Source organism: Corvus brachyrhynchos, unplaced genomic scaffold (assembly GCF_000691975.1).
Source record: "Corvus brachyrhynchos isolate BGI_N302 unplaced genomic scaffold, ASM69197v1 scaffold24, whole genome shotgun sequence".
Taxonomy (NCBI): Eukaryota; Metazoa; Chordata; class Aves; order Passeriformes; family Corvidae; genus Corvus; species Corvus brachyrhynchos.
This window is the reverse complement of record NW_008237621.1, coordinates 48372-56319: the sequence shown is the minus strand read 5'-3', so window position 1 is coordinate 56319 and position 7948 is coordinate 48372.

Below are 7948 nucleotides of genomic sequence, written 5' to 3'. Positions count from 1 at the left end.
CCCACCCAGCGCGGCTTCTGGGGACGGGGGGGTCCTTCTCCTCTCCATGCGGAGCCGGCGGAGTCAATGGGAGCCGGCAGAGCCTCCTGTCTGCAGCCAGCACACTTCGTGTTGAACTGAAGAAGACACCATGCAGCCAGCAGCACAAAGGGAGCGAGGCTTTCTCTACCATAAAGCCTGAACAAGAACACTCTTCCACATGGCGGCTTCAGAGTCAGAGAGAAAGAGAAAGTGAGTCACGTGAGACGAAGCTGAAAATGGTGACGGGAGAAAAGAGGGCGGTGCCGCGATTCTGGCGCGCAGCTTAAAAAACTTCTTGCATGCCGTGGTAAGAAACTGTAATATCACAAACTGTTTGTCTCTTTAATCCATTTGAAGTACATGGGGGGATGAAAAATTCACGTGTGGCCCGGGAAAATTGTGAGGAGTGCCTATGCCAGGCTATATAGAAGCATTGAGAGGCTTTTTAGAGACTTGTGGTGAAGAAAGCCTTTGTGTGCAGGCCAAAATAATTCATCCTTAGAAAGATTAATAACCCCATGTGATAGCCTATGTTTTGCAGTGTGAAGGAACTGTGAGATTTTTCATGGGAGAGATGTTTTACACCACAGCAGATTGTTTCTTTCCTGGCGGGTCTGCTATTGGTGGCAGTTTGGGAATCAAGTGAAGCAGAAGAAAACCCTTTTTTCCTTAAGCATAAGAGAGAGACTGCAACACTGACTAACATCCCATGTTCTGTTACCCTTTGTGTGAGTTGGGTAAAAGGAGGAGAGTGCTGGAAAGGGGGAGGGGGTTTGCTTTAATTTCTTGTTATTTCTCTTTACTTTTAATTCTATTAGTAATAAAACTCTTTCATTGTTCTGCAACTGTTTAAGGTTTGTGCCTGCTTTGCTTTCTCCTAATTCTTATCTCACAGAAGGAAAATAAGTAAGTAATAGATATTTTGAACCAAACCACTACACTTAATTGGTGTTTCTGCCTGGTTTACAAACTGAACCCACTACAATAGGCACTTCTTAAGGCAAGCAAACAAACTTAAAACCATAAAAATTATTAGAATGACCCCCAGTCCAGCTTTGACTAAGGATTTCACCCATCCTTCAAGTCCCCATCGTCCAAAAAGATTTCCGAGCCAATCCGCGTCTCCTTCTATCTTTAGTTCTTTAATTTGGTCCTTCATTTTCTGTATTGTCATGTGGATGCTCTGGCTGTAAGATGATAGGTTGAGATGACAGGTTAAAACAGCACAGACCTTTAAATTCCTCACAGCCATGTCCATGGGCCAATAAAAGAAAATCAATTGCTGCTCTGTTTTGCAGCATTGCGTGCCTGGTGGTTTCTTCATCCTCAAGTAGTTAAGAGAGGGCACTCAATGTTAGGTTGGCATGCTTTCTGAGCCAGCACTCAAGGTGAGTAATTTGGCCCAGGGCCTTTGCTGCTGCTACCCAAGGCAGGAAAAGTGATGCAGCGACCCTTTTAGACTTTGAGCAATTAACAATTTCGCTATTACAGTTTGAGTCTAATTGCTGTATTCCTCTCTTTTGGCGGGCCAATTGAGTATGGTTTTTCCAATATAAAATTTGGGTCTTGTTGGGTGCTAGTACAGAAAGCCTGCTGAGAGTGCATGGTCCTCCCCGGAACCGGGATGGGATTCCGGACCACACCCGATTCCCGCAAATCAGGAACATACCCCTAGGAAGTGCTTTGGGATACATGGGTGACTCAGCTGGGATGAGGTACTCGTCTCTGCACCAATTGTTGATGGAATAAATTTTTTCAAGAGGTGTCATGTCTTTAATATAACTCCGTTTCTGGTGTTCTGACCAGGATAACACCACTCCATTCAGGCTGAAGAAAAACCTGATGCAGTGGGTAGCTGGGGAGGACCCCAGTAGTTCCAGTTCCTGGGGTTCCTCTGGTGATGTCGCCAGCATGTTCATCCATTTATCCCACGCGTCCACTGGGTAGGGTACCTGACCTGAGAAGGGCGGTTCATCCTCACGGAGAGGGATCCCCACCAGGCACGACCAAAGTGGGTCATTGACGCTGCCCATAGACAGGGACATATGGTCTTGCTAGAGTGCTTTCGCCAATGTGACCCACACATTGGCCTTTGGCTGCAGGACAATCCACACGACAACCCCTGATGGTAACAGGATCCAGGAGACCAGGAGAAAGCGGAGGTAAGCAGTTACAGACGTGGTGGTAAGTAAGGTATGGGTAGTCCTTTTTCTGTGGGATTTTAAGCAAAAATTATTAAAAGATGGTTCTTCATTATTTTTTCTTTTTCCCTCTCTCCCCCCCATCCTTTTTCTTTATATTCATAAGGTAGGTAACACACAGGTAAGGGGGTTGTGGGGTAGGGAAACACATGAGGGTAACATATAAGGGATTTTGGGGTTTCAGGTTTTGGGGAACAGCCTGGAGGTGGCACAATTGGATGTTCACGTGGCCAGTATCTTATGTTGACGTCTTCTCCATGCGGCACTTGTTTTCTTGTCTGGGGTTTCCTTGTCACAGTCTGGGGTGTTGTCTTTTGTCTCCTCAGGAGCTGTCACCAATAGTCCAAGGTAGGGCTTTACGTTCTTTCCTGGTATCCACTTGGGTCCTGAAGGTGTGGAAACACAGGCGTATTCCCTCCCCCATACAATTAGCGGGAAAGGGCCCAAAATTTAATGGCTTTCTGGATCTTTGATCAACACCGGCAGTTGTTCCTTTCATTTGGCTTGGGTCGAATTGGTGAAATGCCGGAATACGGGGGAGGGTTGGCTCCGAGAACAAATTGTTCAAGAAATTTATTGTAAAAAGGGCCTTAGAGAGTCTCACAATGGGAGAATTGACCTCTGACCCTCCCCACTGTTTGTCAAGGACCCTCTTGATAGTTTGATGGGCCCCCTGAACTGTAGATTGACCTGTGGGGGAGTGGGGAATGCCTGTGGTATGTTGGATACCCCACAAACGAAAAATTCCTGAAGTTTGTTAGAGATGTAAGCTGGACCATTATTGGTCTTTATTTCTGCCAGAATGCCCAGGGTAGAAAAAGCAAGGAGAAAATGTTTCATAACATCTCTTGCCTTTTGTCCTGCATGGCCGGATGCGAACACAGCTCTGGAAAATGTATCAATGGAGATGTGTACATATTTTAATCTTCCAAATTGGGGGACGTGGGTTACATCTGTCTGCCATATTTCACAGCTACCTAGGCCATGGGGGTTAACCCCAGAACCCAATGATGGCACCTGGTAGCTTTGGCAGTTGGGGCAGGTCGCCACAATTGCCCTTGCCTGGTCTCTAGGCAGTTTAAACATTCTCATAAGGACTGGAATGTTTTGATGGTAAAATTGATGTCTTGATTTTGCTTGAGCGAATATATCTGGTAAGTTGGGAACTTGTACTGGCATTGCAAGAACGTCTGCCCTCCGATTCCCTTCGGCAGTTGGCCCTGGGAGATCGGTGTGTGACCTCACATGCATCACGTGGAACGGATGCTTTCGGTGGGAGAGTAGAAAAACAAGCTTCGAAAGCAAGCTATACAATTTAGGGTTGGACACCTCCTTTAACAAAGAGTGTTTGGCTCTGGCAATTATTCCAGCTACATAAGCTGAATCTGTCTCCAAATTAATAGGTTCCTTGAACCTCCCAAAAACTCTAACCACGTCTGCCAACTCTGCAATCTGTGGGGAACCTTCCAACACCTGGATGGCAGACTCCCACATCTGCGTCCTGTGATCCTTCCAAGTCATGACGGACTTGTGGAATCCTCCTGAGCCGTCCATAAAGACTGTTAGAGCTTTGAGAGGGGTCCAACTTTGAAGTTCCTTTGGTGCCAAATGAAAGGCCGAATTGAACAATTTATGTTTTGGATTGTGAATTGAGACTTTTCCTGGGTAGCTGTCCAGAGTGAACTGGAGGTGTTCATTCATCTGGAGCAAGTGCTCCAGGACACCAGTTGTCAATGGCAAATAAATGCAGGAGAAATCACACCCCGCAAGGGTACAGAGGCGTGCTCTGGCCTTCATAATCAGTTGGGCCATCAGTTCCTGTGGCGTGGTTATAGTTTTGAATGGCTGATGCGACAAGAAGATCCACTCTATTATAAGAAGAGGGTCTTTTTGTGCTGTGTCCCATTGAAAAATCAGCCCATGTAACTTGGGCAGCTTACTCAAAATGATGAAACTAAAGGGACTGGTCCAATGGGCCTGGTGAGAAGACAGAGCAAGCTGTACCTTTTCAATGGACTCTCGGGCCTCCTCAGTGATGACTCGGGGTGAGTCCAGGTCCTCGCAGCCTTCCAGGAGGTTAAACACCGGCACCAGGTCTTCTGTCATGAGTCCCAGCAGAGGACAAACCCAGCTGATAGAGCCACACAGCTGGTGCAAGTCCAGAGGGTTTTTGGGTCATCTCTGATGGTAAGCTGCTGGGGCACAACAGTCCGTTCACTGATGCAGAGTCCCAGGTAAGTCCACGGGCAGATATGTTGAATCTTTTCCTGCTGTATTTCGAACCCTGCCTTTTCGATGGCCTGAATAGTTTTTTCTAAAGTCAAGTAAGTATCATCCGGTGCACAGATTAATACCTCATCCATATAGTGGAGGATAATAGATCTTGAAAACCCCTTGCGGACAGGGGACAAGACACGGGCAATGTACCATTGGCAAATTGTGGGCAAGTTCATTCCCTGGGGAAGGACTCCCCAGTGGTACCTGCGCAACAGGGATTGACGGTTGAGGACAGAGAAGGCGAACCTGGGGGCATCACAGGGGTGTAAGGGTATATTGAAAAAACAATCTTTGATGTCTAGGATGGCGAGCTTCCATTGTAGGGGGAACATAGAGGGCAAGGGAAAACCCAGTTGCAGGGGACCCATATCCTTGGTGACCTCGTGAATTCGCCGGAGGTCATGGAGGAGCCTCCACCTGTCTTTGCCTGGCTTTTTCAAAACAAATATGGGGGAGGTCCAAGGGCTATTGGTGGGGACTATATGGCCCTTGGAAAGCTGCTCCTCCACAAGGAACTCGAGAGCACGTAATTTCTCTGCTGACTGGGACTACTGGTCCACCCAGATCACTTTATCTGTCTTCCAGGTAAGAGGTGGGGTGGCATGCTCCACAGTGGCCCCTGCTAAAAATCCCGTGGTGATGGGATTTCCAGCTGAGTCCCCCATTGGGATAGAAGGTCCCTGCCCCAGAGTGTAAAGCCCGAGTCAATTACAAACGTGTCATGGTTGGACTGTGGCTACATGACCATCGGGGCCTTCTACCACAATGTTATTGGCACTCCTTATGGAAGTCGCTGTTCCCCCTATACCTGTGATCCTCCTGTTCACTGGTTTGACCTTCCACTTTCAGGGCCATTCAGCTTGAGAAATGATAGTCACATCTGCCCCTGTGTCTACCATCCCTGTCAAGTAAACAGCGGACTTTCCGTTGTGCAGTTTACAATGTATCATTGGTTTGTCCCTGCCCACAATTTCTGCCCACCATATGGATGGCGTTCTGTGGCACTGTGGGAATTCTTGGAGGAGTAGATTGGCCTGTGCAACAGGTGTCCCTTTGTTCAAGAACCATGGTAGGTTGTTACAGAAAACAGTGACAGTAATTGTACCGTTTATGTTCACAGTCTGAACCTCAGGAAGGATAAAAAGTTCAGGTGGTCCATGCACAGAATCTCCCCTGATTAGAATGTCTGTAGTCCTGTCCAAAAATCCAATCTGTCCCACAGTTATCGTGCGCGGTATATTGTCCTCAAAGTGAAAAGAAAGGTCACTCACCAAAAGATGATGAGTCTCTGCTCGCTTACAGTTCTGAGGTCTGTCCTTCAGGCTGGGAGCATGGTGGAGGGAAATGGCTCGATGCTTGGTGTCCTCATGCAGGACTGTTCTGCACTCTAATGTTCGTTTCTTAAATGTCTTTGGTGGTGATGTTTGTATGTGGGACAGTCTGGGGGGACAGACTTGGAATCCTTGTTAGTATCTTTTGGTTTGGGGCAATTTTTAACCAGATGTTTAAAGCTTCCACAATTGAAGCATCTTGGCTTCTCTTTCTGTACCTTATTTGAAACTGCCAGTGCTTCCACCACCCCTTTTGAAACCGCCTGGGCAATAGTCACCTCAGGGGAGGTCAATTTGGTGCAGGCCTTGACCATTTGTATTACTATCCCATTGGCTCTGTGGGTTCTTTGCCGGAGCACGAGGTGTAGTGATCTCTAAAAAGCGTCTCCAGAGCAAAGCCGCTCAGCAAGATCAGCTATATACGCTCACACACACTTGCACGCACAAACGCACGGATAGCTTCAGTAATATAAGTCAGCGGCAAAGAGACGGCAAGGGTTCTTGCGTGGATTTCCACAGAAGCAGTTTATTGCTACTACACTGTGAAGAGTTCCAGAGGCAAAGACCCAGAACATGGGAGAACTCAGGCTTAAGTACAGGGGTGTGGCTAGCACCAGGAGCCAACCGGGGAAGCAGAACTGGGGTAGATTACCATAACCGAACATAGCATTCTGGGAGAGGCTTCTTTTTCTCACCATGACTGTGACAGAACTATCTGGTACTAGGGACTGTCTTATCAAGAATTCTCTCTGTCCCTTGTACCACAGGCCAACCGGTCACCACACATTTGGTCAAGGGTAGGAGCGGGATCCAATGGAAGAGCCCGGAGGATTTTTTTACAACTCTCATTGGCATTTGCCATGGCCAATACACACAACAACTCTTTCTGGGCTTCCAAACTCTCAACTTGCTTTTCGACTGACTCCTTAAGTATGTCGATGAATTTTATAAAAGACTCATCTGTTGAGCTTTTGATGGGGTGCCCTTCCTTCTCGGACCAGGGTAAGAGGGCAGAGGAGGCTGCTGTTCTGCTAAGTTCTTTATTTCATAGTCTCATAGCATTCTCGAAGGCAGAGTCTGAAGGGGGTTACGTGATAAAGCCAAGCAGCAACAGCAAACAGCAGGCGAAAACAGCTTCTTCTATATGCTCTATATGCTCTCTATGCTCTATATTTTTTCTTACAGAAGTATGGATTATATTTGTTAACTGACCAATAAGATTGACACACGATTCTAGTTTTTCTTTTCTTAACCTATCCTGGTCTAATTCTAACAGTCATAAGTCTTACACAAGTGTTACATAGGTATTACACAGATTTGTGCATATCGTTTCTATCAGTTCTTATTGTTTATGTGAACACTCTAAAAAATGTGAACAGTATAATTCTATCTATATTTTGTCTAAAGTAAAGAATTCTGTGAAAAGGTAACACTGCTGCAGCAAGAACTGTGTTTAAGGTCTCTGCTACAGCTTTTTAATGTTTAAGGCCCTTAGCATATATTTCTACTAAAAGTTAAAAAATCTATATTTCTATTTCACTTTGGTGTGGCTTCATGTATCTCAGCTTGTCCAAAGGTTTTAATTCAACCCCTGTGCTTTGGCTTTCCTCTGGGCCTGAGTCCAGAGGAGCTTTTACTCCAACACTCATCGACTGCCTGCTTTATGGTGGAAAAATTATGAGATGGGGTGGAGTCACTTGGGGTCCGAAGCAAAGTTCTTTCAGCTACCTGTTTAATATCTCCCAGGATTAATTCAGTAAGTTGCTGTGCCTGATCCTGGGGCTTTTCTAGACTTCCCTTGCCACAAAGATGGTCTAATGTCAAATTCACTCTGTTAGGATCCCTCCGATAGCCTTGGAGGAGGTCCCGTAACAACTTTTTCCAAGTCCTTTCCCACAGCATGTATTCTGCAGGGGAGAGGAGACACGACATAATGTTTTTTATGTCATGCAGGACCAGGGTGTTTGCAGCGAAGGTAGCCTGGATCAAATTTTTAAAATAAGGGGATTCCTGCCCAAAACCCTTTCCCGCTTTACACAACTCTTTCAACTGCTCGTAGGGAAGGGTTTCCCACCATGGGTTACCACCTACCCTGTCATACCGCACTGGAGCGGCTAT